The sequence below is a fragment of the Marmota monax genome, unplaced genomic scaffold (assembly GCF_021218885.2).
Source record: "Marmota monax isolate L192 unplaced genomic scaffold, Marmota_monax_Labrador192_F-V1.1 WCK01_AAM20220418_F8-fsc00031, whole genome shotgun sequence".
In the NCBI taxonomy this organism is placed as follows: Eukaryota; Metazoa; Chordata; class Mammalia; order Rodentia; family Sciuridae; genus Marmota; species Marmota monax.
In genome coordinates this window covers 6,746,675-6,765,165 of record NW_026695197.1, presented here as the reverse complement: position 1 = coordinate 6,765,165, position 18,491 = coordinate 6,746,675, and the positions used below count along the sequence as shown (strand labels likewise).

Here is an 18,491-nt window from a genome sequence, read left to right as displayed (position 1 = left end):
CTCACCTCCACATACATGAAAATACCAACTTAAAGACTGGGTATATATAGCTCAGTGGCAGAACACTTCCCTGATATACACAAAGCCCTGGGTTCCATCCCCAGTACTGGGGGGCGGGGGTGGGAAGTCTAGGATGCCTCCTCTTTATTACTCTGATCTCTGGCTTTTTTGTTTTTGACTAGTATGTCTGGGCTAATATGCTGTGAGATCAATTTCCTTATATTTTTTTCTTTCTTTCTCATCGAGCTGGTAGTTAACCTTGTTTTTATGTTCCTAAGGCATTACCTTCCCAAAGTCTTTGCTCTTGGGTCAGATAAGGTAGTCTGGAGTAAACACAAAGAGAGAAGGTTTTTCTTTGACTAGACAGAGCATGTGGGGGTTGGAGAGAGCTGTTTTACTGAGTCAGCTGAACCAGTTAGGAGCAAATGGGGAAAATGGCTTTATTTTACCTCCTTTCTTTGACTTCAAACATGTTTTGCTGAATTTCCATTCTTGATTCTTTGCTGTCTCAGGCTAACTTTTATTTTTAGGGTTATAAACCTCCAGTGGTATTTCATTTAAAATGTCACTCCCCTCTTTGAGCAGAGCTGCGTGGTGGTGCAAGGCGGTGGGGGACAGTCTCTTGGCTGTCCCTCCCCTTTCACACGGCATTGGTGAGGAGAGGCCACATTCCTCTCCAGTCACAACTTCTCTCCTTTAGTGAGCTCTCCTTCTTGGATTTCAGTCCTCTACTTTTACCTAAACATGGAACTGAAGGTAAAGGGTCAGTGTAACTCTCTCCTGTGGGTTTAATGGGGATGATTTATAGGATGTGAGTATGAGGAAGAATGCAGGAGAGATGGACACACACACACACACACACACACACAGTGCTCTATGAGGTCCTAAAACCACAGAAATCTGAGCTGAGATGCTCAACAGCTTCCAGGGAGATGGGTGCAACCCAGAGAGGAGACGCTGGCACCCAGAGGCCATAGCTAGATTTGGTTATAGAGATGGGTGTCTTCTTTATCATGGATCATAGTGCTGTAAAAAATTTGAATGTCATTACAGGTTGTTATGGTTGACAGAGGGCTCCCTGGAGTGTGGCCTGTAGCAGGCCCTTCTCATTTCTATTCATAGTCAGGAGACCATGAAGTACTTGGAAACTCGGCCTCAGGCTGCCTCGACTCACATTCCCACTCCCTGAGGCATCCTTGGTATACATGTGGCCAGAGAACCTGAGTACCAAAGAGGCCACTTGGGGACAGAGGATAAGAGCTTGTTCTCCCCTACCACACACACACACACAGCCTAGAACTATGTAACCTAGGCAGAGAAAAGACATCCCAGCAAGTAGAGCTTAAGTCCTTCATAAGCCAGGAAGATTTGGGGCTGGGAGCCAACAATTAATCACTTAAAAAAAAGAAAGTCTTAGTCCATTTTGTGCTGAAAAAAAAAATCAAGGGATTTTGCATATTTAAATTAGTAAGAGAAAAAAATCAGAAAGTAAAATCAACAATTTGTCAAGTTATCTTATTTCTCATATCACCTATCATCCATCTTCTCAAACATCTATTTTTGTAGTCATCTTCACTATTATCCAGTTGTTACCTTTCCTCTTTGAGCTTGTTTATGCATTAATTCCTTCAGCCATTCATTAAAACAAAAAACAAAAAACAAAACACCACCTTTCTGTGATGGGGTCTTAAGACAAAAAATAATCAATAACAACAAAAAAATAAAAACAAAAAAGCCTGAAAGAATCTCTGTCCTGAGTGAATCTACAAGGAAGGAAGGAAAATGCATAATCCTCAGGAACATGCTCACCTGACTACAAGCATACATGCCCTAACTCATGGCCATTCTGCTTCTTGAACTAGAGGTTAAACTAACACCTCAAGGTGATTGGGTGAACTGGTCCAATGGCTGCTATTCCCTGCACTCCCAACTTCTCATCAAAGGGAAATGGTAGATGAAAAGGATTGAGTCATAACTGATGCCATTCTGCCTGGACAAAAGAGAGCCACCACAAATGGCTACTGGGTGTATGTTTCTGTGTATACCAGGGTATGGGATTATCTATTGATGTATGTATATATGAGTGTATGAAAGTACAAGTGCTTGTGTATATAGATGTGTGAGTATATTCTTTGTGCATGTATGCATGCGTATTATGTGTGTAAGTTTTGGCATCATATCTGGGGAAGAGGAGGGTAATCAAGAGATAAATGCTTTTCAAGCTCATGGCACAAAAATGTCACCTGGGTTAGGGCTGGAGGGCATCATGGCTCATGATGAAGACTGAAGCCATGCCAACAAGAGGAACATTTTCTCTTTTCCTGCAGCCTCTGAGAACAGGATTCCTTCTCTTTGCCCAGTGAATGTCCCTCCTGGGCTGAGGTCTTGCTCTCAGACTTCTGGAGGGCCAGGCCTAGCTGAGCCTGAGTGCTCTGCATTGGACAGAGCATCCCAGGCATGCTCGATTGGGCACCCTGGGGCTTCCCTGCTTAAGAGGCGTGACCAAGTTGCTCCATGTGGCAGGCCATGAGCTCAGGACAGGAAAAGAAAGGGCAGAAAGCACTGCAGTCCCCTAAAGGCTTTTACCCGGTGGGACAAGGGAATGGTGGATTTGCTGAATCCTTCAATTTTGCTCTTCCTTCACTGGAATACCATCTGAAACTGCCTGGCTCCTAGTAATAATGCTTACACAAAAACAACTGCCATAATGCTGTGCGGGGTGTCCCAAAATTCATTGTTATAAAATTCAGGGTCAAGTTATAAGAAAATAACTATAGGCAGGGGTGACCTGTACAGTCAATGAACATTTATGTTGAAACTTCTCTAGTTTATACAGGCACGTTCCTGGGTATGGGGAAAGATTAACATTTTTCATTCCCTGGTCTGGCAGTGCATGGACAAGCTGTGGTAGGAAGGGTAGCTGGGCAGGATAAGAAGCTCATCTGGGCATAGAAAATTGCTATGGGGCACTATGGTTGTCTATGACATGAGCTACCCCAAAGCCTCTGTGTATGTATGACAGATATTAATATCCAACTTCCTGTTTTGTCCCTGGACTGTGAAATGTCACCCTGTGAGAGGTAAGAAAAAGCATCATACATTTTGACAGGGACTGTTTTTCCTTTGCAAGACTGTCCAGATGGGAAATTCTGGTCTCTGAAAGATATATCATGATGTGGGCAGGAAATGTGTCACTCCCACTACCATAGGGCAGTCCTGTATTCAAAACTTGGTGACCTTGGTCAGATGAGGTGACCATAGCAAGGTCCATGAATGTCTTAGAAGGAGGTGTTGCACAGGAAGCTCTGCAACATCTCCTTCCAAGTGAGGGGCTGTTTGTGTTTGTGGTGTACACAGACATCATGGAATCCAGGGACCCATAGCACTACTGAGGTATGGGAGCTAGTGAAGGAAAGATAGTCCTCACCTGTGACATGGGTATTATAGGCCTCATCATAGGACTAATCTGAGGATAAAGGTGACAATGCATGTGATGTGTTGGGCACAGGGCCTAGCATGAAGGATATGCTTAGGACGGAACACCTGGGCGTTTCTGCATGTTTCTGCGTTTCATCCTCAGGCTGAACTTTGATCTCATTAAACTTACTAACTGGCTGAATCTAATAGTGAAGTTGCTTATGCCAGTGACTCAAAAACATGATTTCCTCCTACTCTTTATGGAAAAGAGCAAGAGTTTAAGGTTGCCCATGATTCCAAATTTCAGGTGTGATTAAAACTTGTTTCAAAATAACATTGATGGTATTTTGGGCTGGGAATGTGGCTCAGTGGTACAGCACTTGCCTAGCATTTTTTAGGCCCTGGGTTCTTTCCCCAGCACTGCAAAATGAAACAAAGAAACATTGACAGTATTTACTCATTTTCTAGTAATTCTATAGTCTTAATACTTTAATCAGTCCTAATAAGGACACTGAATTTGGCTCAGGACACTGAATTTTGGTTGTTATGGAAACTTTGCATAAAATAGGTGATATATTTGAGATGCAATTTCCTCAAGTGAAATCAAAGGATTTTTTTTTTGCCCCTGTTCTCATTTGAGTTGGTCTCCTTTGTTATAAGGTTATATCAAGGCATCTAGAGCCCAGTGTGATGTGGAATTTCAACCTGTCATCACTTCCGAATGAAGATTTCAATACTTTAAAGTCTTTTGGGAGGAAATTAATGACACTCTCAATTTAGGGAAATTCATTAGGTTTAATGAAATAACAGTGTGGGCTGGGGAGTGGGAGACTACAAGGAATAGTGCAACTCCCCAGGGCTCTCATGGGAATCTAGGAGGAAACTATATAGAGGTGTGGAGGCCTCCATGACCTTAGGTTTAGGAATATAGCCCACTCAAAGTGATCTTGCCCAGAGGAAGCTGGGGGAATAAATACCTAATTCCTACTCTCCTTGTGCATCCCATGTAGGTGTTCCCCAAGGGCTTAAACCCACCTGGTCACCAGAGAGCCCTTGACCTGTCTATCTGGTCAACCTTTAGGCAGAAATCAGAAGGTGGAGTAAGAAGAGCAGAGCACAGATATGGAAGAGCATTTTTCAGGGGAATGAGTTTCCAATTTTAGATATGCACTTCTAGATAGAGAATTGAATGAGCCTTCTCAGGTATGTACAACATAGTAGGGTGACACCCAAAGAACTAAAACTTAACCTGAGTGTGCAGTAAAACCGAAGAGCTGCAAAAAAAAAAAAAAATTTTTTTTTAAATGCACTATTGGACTTTACCTCAGAGTAGGTTTTACCCTATTAATAGGATCTAAAAAAACATATAAACATATACAATCCACAGGAATGGAATGTCAATCCAACTAGGACTGGTGTATGTGTGTGTGTGTGTGAGAGAGAGAGAGAGAGAGAGAGAGAGAGAGAGAGAGAGAGAGTGAGAGAGAGCGCTGAGTCCCTTTTACATGCAGAATCAGGGGGTTCAAAGCACTTGCTATATGTAACTCAGACTTAAGCTAACAGCTGGCCTCCAGAGATTATGTAAGGAAAGAATAACTATGCATGGGAGCACATGGATGAGCTGGCTTTCTCTGGGCAAGAAAGGAAACTGTGATGTTTTCCCCAACACCCTCATTAGGGTTGGGCTCTGTAACTGAGAGTTTCCATCATGCCCTCTCTCTCAGCTCAGGAGAATTGCTTCCTCATTACCAAGACCTGGTGTGACCCAATGCAAAGCCCGCCCAAGTCATGACAACAATAAAAATACTAGAAAGGCAACAGGGAAAGGCAGGAGAAAAAGAGAAATCAAACAGCCAGGACACCAAGGCCATGAGAAGATACAAAGAGACATTCCAGGATATATACCCAGAGAAACAAGGATCAGAAAATTGGGGAATGGGAAAATAGGGAGGTAATATTTAGAAACTTTATGGGTTTGGCTGCTAAATACATATATTTTTAACAACCATTAATAGCTTGATTTTCAAGCATGATTAATTCTGCCCAGCAGGGAGAATGAATTGAGTTCATTTGGAGAGATTATCTGTCTATCTGTTTATCTTTTTGAAACGGGCTCTGGTGGGTTTCCAGACCAAGGAAACAATATGAGGCCTGGGACAGGGAGTAGCATGGGGTAGTGGGGGTTCAGGGAGGGAGCAGTGAGACTAAGCACATGACCAGAGGAAACATGGCAGAGCCATACCTGGAAAGAGGGGCCTCATACAGTATAAACATGAAAATTTCTTTCTTACCTCATGGTATAACATACTGAAATTTGGGGGCAAAATGTTTTAGATATTAGGAGATACTAACTTTTTGTGATATATACTTTTAGAATCAGAAATCATTTTGCCAATAAGAAAGCCAAGTAATGTTTAAGAGATACACAGACCTGACATACAATATGTGCAATCACTTATGAGAAAAAAAATGATATACAAAGTGGGATTCTTCTAGTATTTGCTTTCTAGTGGATCTATTTTGGGATAAGCAACTTCATGAAATTGGAATTCTTATGCAATGTGCTATAATGACTAGCCTAAAAAAGTAGACCTCCCATTAGATGGTCTGAGGCAATATAAGACAAGCAGCTTACAATGTAGTTGAAAAAAAATATAGGAACCAATGAGAAAATAGCATAAGGTAGGTTTAACAAAGGGCTTAGCTGTGTAGGTCTGGTTATCACAGTGACAGAAATTCTGAGAAAGGTCTATGTGGTGTTGACAGGTTCTCAGGAAGTCAAGAAGAATGCCAGCTGGGTCTGGAAGGAGGGAGATGATCTGAAGCATGCAGAAGACAGAATATTCTGCTTGAGAACTGGAGACTATGAGTGTAGAGGGAAGGGTGGGAACAAAATGAGCTGAAGGTCCTAGGTGAGGGGGCTGAGAAAGAACATCCCTACAGCATCTGAAATAGTACTCATTCTCAGAAGTCACTAGTTGCTGAAATATTTGGGTCAGATGAGAAAGAAGTTCTTTGTGAATTCAGCTCACAAGTTGCCACTAGAACATCATCCAGACACCAGCTTCATTCTTCCTGGGGCTGGCAGGGACAATTAAAAATAATGACACTGTTTCCTATTGGTAAGAAAGTTGAAATTAACAATAGCAGTTAGGATTGTCAGTTGTTGACATTTTCTGGATTATTTGTATTATTTATCCTAAATAACAACCAAGGATCCTGAAACAGCCACAAATAGCTTTATTGATGGATTAAACCAAATCCTTAGAGAAGAAATAATATGCAAAGTCTCTGGGTAATTGAAGAAAAGGAAATATAAACTCAATTAGTTACCCTAATACCAAAACCTGGCAAACACATGACAAGAAAAGAAACTAAAGACCAATATTTCTCATGGATATAGCTGCAAAAAGTTCTTAATAAAGTTGTAGAAAATCAAATTCAATATTAAAAGAATAACATGTTATACCCAACTGGGATTTGGTACAGGAATTCAGGGTTGGTTTAACATTTAAAAATTAATTTAATTTGCCTTCTTTTGTGGGGGAATATACTGGGGATTGAACTCAGGGGCACTTGACCACTGAACCACATCCCCATTTTTTATTTAGACATAGGGTCTCACTGAGTTGCTTAGTGCCTTGCTTTTGCTGAGGCTGGCTTTGAACTCACAATCCTCCTGCCTCAGCCTCCTAAATTGCTGGGATTATAGGCGTGTGCTACTGCACCCCGTTATTAATGGACAAGAAAAGGTATATGATGTCCTTAATAGATGCAGAACAGACATTTGATGAAATCCAATTTCCATTCCTGATTATGAACTCTCAACAAACGAGGAGTAAAAGGGAACTTCCTCAACTTGGTAAAGGGCATGTGTTAGTCAGCTTTTCATTACTGTGACAAAATACATGGATAAAATTGTAAGAAGAAAAATTTTAATTTGATTCATAGTTTTGCATGTTTCAGTCCATGGTTGATTGTCTTGTTGCTTTTGGGGCCTGTAGAGAGGCAGCACATCATGGAGGGGAGCATATGATGGAGGAAACCACACAAAGAGGAATATATATATATGGAGAGAGAGAGTGCACGAGAGGAGGAAAGATGTGAGGGTCCCCAAATTCCCCATAAGGACCTGTCCTCAATGATCTAACTTCTTTCTACCATCTCCCAAGCCTTTAACATTTGGACCTTTGGGGGACACCCTGGATCCAAACTACAGAAGCACATTTAAAAACCCTCCAGCTAATATCATACTTAATGGTCAAAGATGAATCTTTCCCTGTAAGATCAAGAGTACGAGCCAGGTACAGTGGCACACACCTATATTCCCAGTGGTTCAGGAGGCTGAGGATTGTGATAAGCATGTCTGTTCTCATTGCTTCTATTCTATTCTACATTGCACTGAAGATTCTGACCAGTGCAATGAGCAAGAAGAAAAGACCAAAGATTTGATTGGCTCAGTGCTGACACCAAGAAACAGGTCTGGATTCTTTAGGAATGCCTCTGATGTTTTCTTGCATATGACTTGAAATCAGATACATTGCTTTTGCAAATGACCTTGGCCTCTGTGTAGCTGTGTTGCTTTGAAACATCCCTTAACCTCTTGTAACCTCAGTTTCCCAAGTGTTGGGATAAGCATAATAGCAACCCACTGGCAGATCTTATGTGAAGATTAAGTGGAGTAAGTATACACATGAAAATGCTTATAAACTATAAAGGGCTATTCCAACATTTGGTTTTGTTACATGCATGTTGAATGGTGGCAGGAGCAATATAATCCTTTGCAGATGCAGCAGGGAGATGTGAGGGTTGGGATTTGAGGACCTGGGTCACCTAGGTGCTCAAGGAGGGGCTGGAAATTAGGCTGGAGATATGGTCCAATACTTACTAGGTGGTAGCTGGACCAAGCCTCTGAGCACACTGGGTGGGATTCCAGCTTGGGCTGCACCTCCTCCTCTCAGGTGTGGCAAAGGTGGGACATGGTGGTTAGCAGGAGGAGGGAGCAGGGGACACAAATGCCCTGGATGAGATGTGCTCATGAGTTCCCTCCTTATTGCTCTGCTCTCTTTGCTGAACTTTAGATGCTCTACCCAATCCCAAAGCCTCCTCCAGGTTCAGGGGGAAATAACCCACAGTGGGCCCCCATTGCTTGGTAACTCAACACTTGACCTCCTTGGGGAACATCTGCTTTTTAAGAGGGCACAGGGTGCAATGCCACAGTGCCTCCCCAGGACTTTGCAGGGGCAGTGGGGCTTCTACTCAGAAGGTAATTGAAGTCACATTCTCTGCAGAGTCCTCTCAGACTGAGCAGATGGATGGCCTGCCTCTCTAGCAGGGCATAAGGGAGGTAAGCAAAGAGTTTTCATGAAAGAATGAGGCAATTTTTCAGGAGGAAGCACCACATGGAAGAGAGAAGATGGAGAAAGGCAGAGCAGATGTGACTGTTAAATGGTCTGCCCACAATTGGCCCCAAGAGGAGGGCTCAGCCATACAAAAGCCAACTGGTCTGGCCAGCTCCAGGAGGCCAGGAGGGCCAGAGACTAAGGAGGATCACCTGGGTGTGCTTGTGATCACTGCGCATCTGTTAATGAGCAGCTGTGCTTCTGGGAAGATGAGAGGAAGCAGAATTTTACTGCTCTCAGAATTGAGTACCGGATCAGGTATTTGCTTGAAGCAGAGTGCAATCATTCAGATCTTTGAGGAATCACGAGGCATTATGTTCCAGGTCTGGGAACAAAACATGCCCTGTTGGGTGGTTGCTTCAAATACTGAAAAATTAAAGTGGCTTGTTGGGCAACCATTTGGTTTGGCAAGTCCTCTGGCATACCTTGCACAGTTTTGGGAAGCTGTGTCACTTCTGGACTTTTGACAGTTATAAATTTTGAGAGTGGAATAGGTCTAAGGTGTGGCTCTTGGGAGTTGTAACTATAGAAAACAATGAGAAATAAAATAATTAAAATGGCGAGGGGGAGGGGTTGTGGCTCAGGGTAGAGCACTTGCCTGGCATGTGTGAGGCACTGGGTTCAATTCTCAGCACTGCATACAAATAAATAAAAATAAATTGTTCATTGACAACAACAACAACAATTTTTTTAAATAATTACAATGGTCTCTTCCCATAAGTGGCCTGAGGTGATCCGTGAAAATCATCTGCTACTCTCTTGACCCGAAAACCCCACAAAATCATGCAAAACAAAAGGTTCAAATCTTCATGTTTACTTTAAGAACACCCATGAAACTGCACAGGCCATCAAGGATATGCATGCCACGAAGTACCTGAAAGATATCACCTTAAAGAAGCAATGTGTGCCATTCGGTGTTACAATGGAGGAGTTGGGAGGTGTGCCCCGGCCAAACAGTGGGGCTGGACACAGGGATGGTGGTCCAAAAAGAGTCCTGAATTTTTGCTGCACATTCTTGGACATATCCAGGTGAACAAAGCACCCAAGATGCACCACCGCACTTGCAGAGCCCGTGGTTGGATTAAACCATACACGAGTTCCCCTTGCAATCTGAGATGATTCTCACGGAGAAGGAACAAATTGTTCCTAAACCAGAAGAGGAGGTTGCACAGAAGAAAAAAGATATCCCAAAAGAAACTAAAGAAACAAGAACGTATGGCATGGGAATAAATTCAGCATAAATAAATGCAAATAAAAGTAAAAATAAAATAAAATAATTACAATGAAGAAAATGTTCAGATACTCTTTAGCTATGATTTTTTTTTTAAACCCAGGAAGGTTAAACAACTGGTAATTGCTTTACTTTTATTATCATGACTAGCCACAGTCCTAATGGTCTTATCAAACACCTTTTGGGGCTCAGAGACCCTTCCTTGTACAGAAGCCGAAAATGTCCACATTCTCTAAGTCTCCCTTGCAGCAAAGGTCTGAGCATAGGCCACAAGCTCCCCCCACCCAATGGCCTAGCTCAATCTTTCTTTTGGGAGAGCACTGCAGGACACAGACTGGCAGATCCCACCTGTCGGGCCCAGGCATGGAGGAGTAGGTGTGAGTAGTCATTCACCCTGGTGACTGAAGCATACCTCTGTCAGAGGCTCTTTTCAAACTCTGACCATGCTCCAGTTCTGCTTTGCTGCTTGGAACAAAATAACACCACTCCAAGGCCAAGAGCGCTTATTGCAAATTCTTCTTGTTCACTTTCCACCCTCTCTTCCTAAGCCCTTCAGCTGATCAGTGTCCTTGGACCAATTCCATTACTGCACTTGAAGCACTACTACCTTGGCACACATGAACACATCTGTTGTTTAATGTCTTACAAGAGCTGATCCTGGGGTGGCACAGGGAGATGCCAGAAATATGAGATGAAAGAAGCATGAGGAAGCAGGAAAATCACAAAATGAGTGACTTTTACAGACAAATATAGTCTTATAAATCATCACTGATTTAGAGATGAGGATTTCATGGTTCAGAACAATAACATGCTTCACTTGAAGTTTCACTTGAGTGATTTCTACAATACTCCACTGCCTCTTTCCTTTCTAGGTACATTTATGTGGCAAAAATAGTTATTCATCATAAATTTCAATGAAAATGTCCTGATCATGTGGAATAATTGGAATTTTCATTTGCTGTGGGTACAACCACTTATTAAAACTGTTGGACAGTATCTATTACACTAAAGTCTGACGCCAAGAAATTCCATTCTTGGTATAATCCAACAGACATGTGTCACTATGCACACTAGAATATATGTGTGCACAATGTTCAAAGCAGATTGATTCAAAAGAAACAAAGATGCTGAAAGTACCTCAATGTCCAGCAGAAGAACAGGAACATTGTAGGATATTCTAGCAATGGAAAATTGTACAGCAATGACATGAAGTACTGCCACATGCCACACAGATGAATCTCATCAGAGAAGGTAATATGCATTAGTATGATGTGTGTATGGTTGCATTTCTATAGTGTTCAGAACTAATCTCTGGTGTTATAAGCAGAAGAGTGATACCTTGTGGTGTGGTTGTCTTTTGGGAATGGCAATGGGCATAAAGGAGGGACTTTAAGGTACTAATAACATTCTATCCCTTACTGGTTCATCAACTATGTTTACTTTGTAAAAATTCATCTGGTTGTCCACTTATGGTATGTGTGCTTTTCTGTATGTGAGTTATGCTTTAATAAAAGTGTTTATTTTTTTTTAAAGAAAGTTTCTAACTGGGTATGGTGGTACATGCTTGTAATCTCCATAACTCAGGAGGCTGAGGCAGGAGGATCCCAAGTTTGAGGCCAGTTTCCACAATTTAGTGAGACCCTGTCTCAAAATAAAAAACAAGAAGGACTGGAGACATAGCTCAGTGGTAAAGTACCTTTGGATTTAATCCCCAGCACCACCTCCTATCCCCCACAAATCCCTGACAACACAGGTAAACAAAATTAATTATTTCCAAGGAAACTGAAGCCAAAAAGAGTTACAAGAGTTACAATACAAGAATACAAACAGTTATATTGGTGCTGGATCATTTCCTATGGGGAAAACCCTTTATTCAGCTGCTCACAAGAACTTCTTTGTATTATAGCATAGTCCAAAAACTTTCAGTTCATGCTGACAATCTCCAATCTTTGCAAAAAGTTCAGATCCTAAGCGCAAGCAGGAGGGGAACCAAGCAGAACATTTCAGAAAGAGCTCTACAGCGGGGCTAGGGAGTTGTGAAAGTAGATGTGGAGTAAGGCAAAAGGCCAGAGCCACTAGCCACACAAGTCCAGGAAGTGGGATCAAAAGAGCCAAAGCAGGAGTTGAGCCAGGCTAGGGGTGGAATTTAGCTTTCCAAGAGCCCTGAAAGAACTGGGATGGAGAGAGGACAGCTGGACTTGATCAGAACCCATTCAACATTCTAGTGCCCCAATGTGAGAGTTAAAAAGGAAAGATGAAGGGATAGGACATAGGGCATACTGTGTAGTTTGAGTCTTTACAGATTTAAAAAGAAATTCTGAAAATATGTAAGTGTGTTCTGTTTCTTGCTTTCCAAACAATTTCTGGCTTCCTTGGACAAGGCAGGGGATGGGAACTTCTTTGTCCCACCAACTTCTGGGTTCTCTCCAGGGCTGTGCCTGGGAAGAAAACTGCTGACAGCCAGTCTTCCCACCGTTCTTTGCCCATAATGGATCTCCCTCCCTCAGCCACACCCTCTGCTGGCTCTGTCCCTTGTCCCCAGGGTTGGAACACATTCTGGGAGCTGGACTGGTTGGCTCACCTACTTTGGAGCAAGAGCTGTAACATCTTGTGAGTATTGAGTAAGGGTTACCCTGGAAGAGGCCTCAGTCTCTCAGAATCTTTGGAGGATTTTTCATGAGCTTAGAAAAGGAACATCTCTGAGCCTCCATATCATCCTCTGTTTAGTTCCATAACCAACTGACCCCAACTGGCCTTCTCTGAAACTGTATCAATGTACCTGTGTAGTTGACAGAAACAAACTGTCATGTGTGAATAACAGCAAACAAAAACAAACAACAGCAGCACAGTTAGGGAAATGAAACTGGGGGGAAATGGAAGCAGGCTGACAATTTAAGAAGGCAAGTATTGTCACAGCCTGGGGATTAGCAAATTTGAGGTTTTAGGAGAGCAAAAAAGGGAGACAATCTCAGAGATGGAAGAATTATAGTAATTAGAATTGTTTTCTTTCTCTACGGTATGCACAAAGAGTGTTAAAATAATAATTCATTTTAAGTACTGGGTGGGACCTTGAGTAAGAGAAGAGGAAAGGACCAGAGCCCAGAGTGGGATTCACAGGGGTGGATACCAAGGGTGGGGAAAATGCCACCCTGGGAGTATGATCCTGCCTCTCACAATGAAAAGTAAGCACCTCACTATTTGGGAAGTCCTTTGTCAGCATTTTGGGGCTATATATGTAGTGCTAAATTGGTGTTTACTTTACACACATGGATTTAGGAAATACTTCCATTAAGCAAAGGGGCCCATAAAACTATTTTCCCTCATTCAGACTTTGCAAAACAATATTACCTGTTGAGGCCAAAATTCAGAGAGAAGATTGCATGAGCCTGGGTGTGCAAGAGACACAGTGCTTGACTCCAGAGGTTGCCATTTGCATTGCAGTTGCTGTAAAGGGCACTCTGGAGTTGAGCTGTGCCCAATATGCCCATGTGGACATCCACTAGGCACTGCCAGGAAGTTTTTCATAGGTCCCTTCTCAGCCTTCTCTCATGATACTGTTCAAGGCTGTTTTTTCCAAATCTTGCCTCTGACCCTTCCCAAGTCTCTGCCACCTTCCCTCCACCTAGCAGGCGATGCTGCATCCTCCCCTTCCCTGTCCCTGCAAAAGTCAGGACTACAAGTTAGAGACCATATCAACTCCCTGCCCTCTCAATTAAAAATGCATCTCTTTCTGGATCTGCATTTCCCTCTCCCAGCTCAGCTGAAAGGAAAGATGGAGTTCCTTGACCCTCACTCAAGCTCCTTATCGGGGCCTTCTTAGGACTCCAGCACAGGCTATAGGCCATATACACTCCGGCTTGGGTAAGAGGGCTCCCTACTGGATGTGCCCTTCTGCAAGGAGTCTGGAGACAGGGTAGAGTGTCCACATGGGCCCAGGGTCCTGCTTTGAGAATGTGCTCCAGGTACTGAGAACCTCAGAATCTTGTGCCCAAATGGTTCTGTATCCCCTTCAGGGACTTTAAGACCCTTGTTTTGGGCTTGCGGTGCTTTCCCAAAGACATGAGAGGTGGTCACCAGGAGGCTGCTTGTGGGGCTGGAGGAGAAGATGGATGAAGCTTGAACATGTGGGTTGGACTTCCATGTGTGTGAACGCAAGACCCCTCATGATTCCCTGAGGAGCAAGGGATGAAGGAGAGGGGGACTGGGGCCAGAATAGCTCTGACTATAGTACAATATCCAGAACATAACTCCAAGGAATTTGAGCATTTTTAATCAAACTCTGGCCTTCTGACCTATGAAGGTATGTTTGCCAAGCTAGAAGAGTAGACCACATTTCAGTTTATAGTTTATTAGCTTGATTTGTACATTTAAATATCAAGGCCCCCATTTATAATCTTGCCCTAGACCAAGCAAATGTTAAGGTCAGGCCTATTTTCAATCCCTCTTTCTTTCCTGCCTTTAAATACTTCCATGCATCTGTCAGGTGAGAAATAAGCAAGTAAATAAATGAGCAAAGACCTGTCCATAGCCCTCAGTCTCCCCATCTCTCTCTTTCTAAATACAGATTGTTTAACCAAAGAGGAACTCAGCAGTCTGTCACAGAGGGCCTGCAGTGCTCTGAAAACAATGAAGACTACCTCTGCCTAAGTAAGCCTGCGATCCACAGGTATTTATCTCACATATACTTTTGTCTGTGATGGAGAAAACACAGACTACTTCAAGAAGATTCTTCAGAGGGGTATCCCCCAAACAAGCACCACTCTCACACCCCTGAGAAGGCTGTGACTGACTTCTGAGGGACTCCATTAGCTTCTTGTTGTAGTGGGTTTGTCTCAAAGACAAACCAAGTTGCTTATCCTATAGCTTAGATTACGTAATGCACAATGTGCTAACTCTTGCTGTTGGGGGTTTAGAGGGTCCTGACTGAGCTTCAAGGTTTTTTCCCCATAATCAAGAAGTCCCATATCAACTGGAGCAGCCATTTTTTATGTGGTGAGCAGTTAATAGTATATTTTATGCGTATTATTCCAGACAACATGCACAGTGTGCCTTCTATCCAGCAGCCCCATGATCCCAAATATCCACCCTATTTCCTGAGATTCTTGAGAAACAATAAACTAGGCACTCTATGTCTCAGATGATACTGGGTAGCTTAACAAGTACATTATTCATGTATAATCCTTCAGTCTTAACTGAGATCAAGACTTTGGCTGAGGCTACGTAACTGATACACCTCAGTCATGTCACCCGTATCCTAAGGGGGCTCTAGCAAACTTTGGCAAAGGAAACGCAGCACTGGTAAAGGACTCAGGTGCTTGCTGAAGAGAAAGTACACAAAAGGGCTCATGCTGCTGCAGAGGTGAGACATACCTTTCAAGTTCTCAGGCATAACTTGGGAAGGAATTTGGAGGAGGCTTAGGTCCTGTCTCAATACACTAGCTAGCAAAATACGGGTCACCAGTGCTAATTAATCTATAGCAATGCATATGGAAACACGTGAATTACAAATGCCTCAAGATGTATGGAGTTCCCTTTTGTGTCAACACTGGGCAGTGATTAGAGCTGCCAAGGTAGATGTGGATCAGGTTTCTTGCCAGCTCAAAGCCTTTCCTCCCTTGCATGGATGTCCTCCAGCATTTCTCTCATGCTCTTCCCTGCTACCATCTCTTGGTGCTCTGCCACTCAATCCTTGATGACTCTGGCAACTGTCCACAGGGAGTTTATATCCAGCAAAGAAGACAAATAAATGCCTTTCTTTCCCTACTAGATTGGAGGCTGCTGAAAGCAGGAACTAAGAACATTCCATTATCTTCGTCCTCAGTAATTAGTATATAAAAGGCAATCAAGGAATACTGGATAACTGTGACTAATGGGAACATGGAACTGAACAAAAGGGATGTTAAAAGGATATAAACATTGCATGTCAACCAAGACAGAAAGGGTAAGTGGAAATTGATGAGACTACAGGAGGATGGTGTTGGGAGAAAAGGAGCTTCCATGTTGGAGCAATGAGTCTCTAGACCCTGAGTGATGAAGGTGCACAGCTAGTTGTTGGAACTGAAAACTGAGCTGGAGTGCAGAGACTTGGGGCAAAGGCAAGGCTGGAGAGATGGCAAGTCTCTGAAGGCCTTTAAAACCATGTTGTGGACATTGGGATTCATTCTAGGGTCTGTATTAAGCCACTGAAGTGTTTCAAGCAGGGGGACATGATCTGAAAACTGCAGGATCTTCAAAGAGATCATCTGGATCAACAGTGGAAGAAGGGAAACAACTCATAAGGCAATGTGCAGTCCAAGAGAGACAGATGATGGTGGCCATAACAGGGTTATGGTGTGGAGGGATATGAAAATGAAGAATTAAGCATGACTCCCAGTTTTTAGTTTGAACAACTAGTAGATAATTGTGGAATTTACTGACATAGGAAACACTGAAGAAGAGAAGAAAGGATGATGAATTCTGTTTTGTCATGCTGAGTACAAAATGCCTGTAAGCATATGCATCTATTATATGGGTGAGAAATTTTATATCTGGAAATGTATCTTTGGAGAATGAATCAGGAAAGAGCTGCACATGGAAAATAGTCTCTATTAGATACTAATTTAGTAACTCCAAGAGTTAGTAAATGTCTGAGGAAAATAAAGAGTAAGAAGGACAGGGTGTCTTGGACATCAGGAAACTCTCATGTGTAAAGACTGAGCAGGAAGAGCCTGGTTCCAAAGAGGGCTTCTCATGAGAACACCTGGGAAACTTTTAAAATATGTAAGGACATGATTATGCAATATATATTTTGAAAAGCCTGTAATAGCATTAGAAACCATATGCTAAAAGAAGATGACTATCAAAGAGGTAACCAGTGTTTGGGGAGTGGATGGTAGTGTTTCAGATACAAAGGGGAGAATTTCAAAAAGAAACCAATCTTTTAAAAGCAGGACTGACTTTAGTAACAGGAAGCCAAATAGTTTTGCATCCACTTGTCTGACTCTTTAAAAGAAAGAAATTAGCATTTGAACTCAATAAACATTACAAGAAGGAGCCTAGCAAAGCACCCTGTGCTCAATGTCCTCAGACATGTGGACAAAACAGAGATGGGAAGGAGAGGAGAAGGAAGGTGTTTTAGATGGCAGAAAGCTTCTCATTGGAAGCAGAATTTGAACTGAGACAAAACAGATGGTAATGAGGCAAGCAGCTAAGCATTCCTAGGAGAGAAAATAATAGAGTTAAGAGAACAATGTACAGTCTAGGAAACAGAGTTAGTTCCTTGGCTGGAGCAAAAGGCATTAAGTATTAGAAATGAGGGTAGTGCTCAAGTTATTAAGGACCTTATATAGCAAGCCTAAATTTATTTGGTTTTTATTTTTGAGGTAAAAGAAACCCAAGGAATATAATAAAATAAGTGGTACATTGGATTTGTGACTTAGAAAACCCATTCTGTCAGTCAGGGAGGAGGATGGTCTGGGGTTGGGGATGGATTAAGAAAAGATAGAGACCCAAATTCCCACTGGGAGACTGTTGCAAGGATCCAGACATGAGAGACGGGTTCACCGGGGTTAGAGTAGGGGAGAGGTGAGCTGAACTGAGGGCAGGATTAAAATGGGAGGTGGATAGGATACCAGAAGTTTGCTTAGGTGACTGGCTGGTTGAAGCTATCAGTCCTTGAGAGGAGGAATAAAGAAAAAACTAGATTTAGGGGAGGATAGGGGTGGAGATTCATATGGCAGAGAACATTTTGATACTGGAAGGTTATTCCATTCTCCAAAAGAGAAAAAAATACCAGTAACAAAATTGTTTCCTTAACTGCTCTTTTACCTGTAAGTCATTCTATAGCATTCTTCGTTCAAATATCCAGACTCATATGTCACTTTAGTTTCCAACTAGTCACTGCATGAAGTTCACTCATTTATTATTTACTTCATTCAAACATAATTCCAATGCACCAATTACTTGTAAGTTACTGTGAACAGACAAGTAAGACATAACTTGCCCTCTCCTCAGAAATGGCATTCTAGTTGGATCCAAAAGGACTATAACCACCCCATTATAAATCGTGTAGTTTGATGCCCTAAAGGTTCTGAAGTATAGAGAACAAAGTAAATAACCATGAGGTGGAGCAGAGTTAATAAATAGGCTTTAGCATAACTGTGACCTCCCTGAAATCTGTATTAAGGAGGAATAAAGAAAAGGAAGGAAGGGTAGTATGCTCAAACAGGTCTCTAACCCTTAAAAGGTTAAGAAACACTCTAGCTTTCCAAGTTCATTTGGGTACTATTGAAATACTTTTCCAGCATGGAAAGGCAGAGACCAAGGGGAAGCTAATAGCTTGGCAATCTGCCTAGTCCTCTGATAATGGACTATATTGTCTTTTATTTTTATTTTTGTAGTACTGAGGATTGAACTAAGGGCCTCATGCCTGCTAGGCAAGCACTCTACCACTGCTACACCCT

At 42.4% G+C, this 18,491-nt stretch overlaps 1 pseudogene; it reads left to right on the top strand.

Moving 5' to 3' along the window:
* Window positions 1–9,582: 9,582 nt before the first annotated feature.
* LOC124081930 (large ribosomal subunit protein uL22-like) lies at window positions 9,583–10,049 on the top strand (annotated as a pseudogene).
* The last annotated feature ends 8,442 nt before the right edge of the window (window positions 10,050–18,491 follow it).